At 36.8% G+C, this 1,619-nt stretch overlaps 1 long non-coding RNA gene across 1 annotated transcript; it reads left to right on the forward strand.

Annotated features, from left to right (window-relative positions):
* The first annotated feature begins 546 nt into the window (after positions 1-546).
* Positions 547-1,322, forward strand: LOC137443748 (uncharacterized). Its single transcript, XR_010987978.1, has 2 exons — positions 547-709; positions 1,288-1,322. It is a non-coding gene; the product is annotated as an uncharacterized lncRNA (long non-coding RNA).
* The last annotated feature ends 297 nt before the right edge of the window (positions 1,323-1,619 follow it).

The raw sequence follows: 1,619 nt of genomic DNA on the forward strand, positions 1-1,619 counted from the left end.
CACCAGATTTCACTCTCAGTGAGTAGAAAACCCTCACATCTAAAAGAGAAAACCCAGATTTCTTGATCTTTCTCATGAAATGCCAGGTATACATACATCAGCAGACTCCACTTACATATAAATGTCATTTCCAAACAAGTTCAGCTCAGCAAAACTGATGATTTTGATGGCCATTCTTTTATAACAAGTCTGTACTACTCAGGAAAAAATATGTTTGGCTGAACTACAAATGTAAAATCCATTGAAACACTGCAGAACAACATTTGGCTCATAAATCAGGATTATATCTAATAAATACCAAAACTGGAAGTATCCTGCTGAGGCCCCATGCAGAAACCGAATTTTGGGTTGAGGCCTCAAAGTTGTCAGTAATAGAGCTGCACCTGATTGACTAATAAAATGAAAATGTTAAATTTCCTGTAACTAGGCATGAGGACCCTGACTCAGTATAATCAGTTCTTTGGCCCTGCATTGTATTTGTACAGGGTGCTGCTTGTTTACCCTGAAATAACAAGCTCTCTGGGGTAGAGAGCAATCACACACTGTCACACTTCACAAATATGTTGTACCCTATGAAGAGTAAAGCCTCTATTAGTATAAAGGTACAAAGTTCAGCTACAGCACTGTCTTTGATTTCTTGGTGTTATGGAGCCCACTGCGTTCCACATTGATCCTTGCCCTGGGCGTTGGGAACAGCTCCATCAATGCAGTAAGTAGAAAAAAATTCTTGTGGCTTAAAGAAAGAAAAAGCACTTATGTGTAGACCTAAACACTGTAGGAGAAAACTACTGTCTTCCTCTTGGTTTGTGTTTAAATGAATCTAGCATTAACCAATACAAATGGCCACTATTTCAAGTATTTGAATAAATATTTGTCCTTTCTTGTCACTCAAATTCCTTTTTATCCACAAGCAAAACAATTTGTGGCTCATTTGCATATTTATGGTCCTGTACAGTAGTAGCAGATGAATTACATTTCATGACTCTCCAGAACAAACACATCTTGATTCAGATGGCACATTCTTTCTGTTGTATTTCCAAGTTGAAACAAAAATGTTAGAACTGGCATTTTGAGATAAACTTACAACATGTTATAATTTTGTGGCTTTAGAGCCTATCTTGTAAAAAAGGATTTATGTGCTCACTGTAGGTATGATTAGAAAATAGTAACTTTTACAGATGAAGATTGCGTGCAGATAAGGCAAAATGAGAACTTCATTGCAAAAGTAAAATAGTTTCAGTTTCCTTACACACAGCTAGGTGTTAACAGATTTTTTTTTCCCCCTAGTTTGCAGAAAAAATAAAATAAAATAAAATAAAAAAGCAAGCCTACTGAGAACTGTGGATATGCCAGATTTGAATTCCTGAACTTGCCTGCCATTTTCTTTTCATGCAACAGTGACAATGATGTTTTCTTCATCCCGTGATGGTCTTTACTTCTGTGATTGTTAAAATGTTATTGAGTGCTATGTGAAAGAGGCAAGATTTGGTGAATACAGGCTCTGAGGAAATCAGTTATGTTGCAAGTCATGAGCAACAGACAAAGATCAGCAGAACAATTCCTGCCCTCACTGTAATGGTTCACTGGGGAAAAACAACAAGAGTAAAGAAAGTGACCTA

The sequence above is a fragment of the Melanerpes formicivorus genome, unplaced genomic scaffold (genome assembly GCF_026170545.1).
Source record: "Melanerpes formicivorus ecotype bairdi unplaced genomic scaffold, bMelFor1.0.p_v2 SCAF_10, whole genome shotgun sequence".
Lineage (NCBI taxonomy): Eukaryota > Metazoa > Chordata > Aves > Piciformes > Picidae > Melanerpes > Melanerpes formicivorus.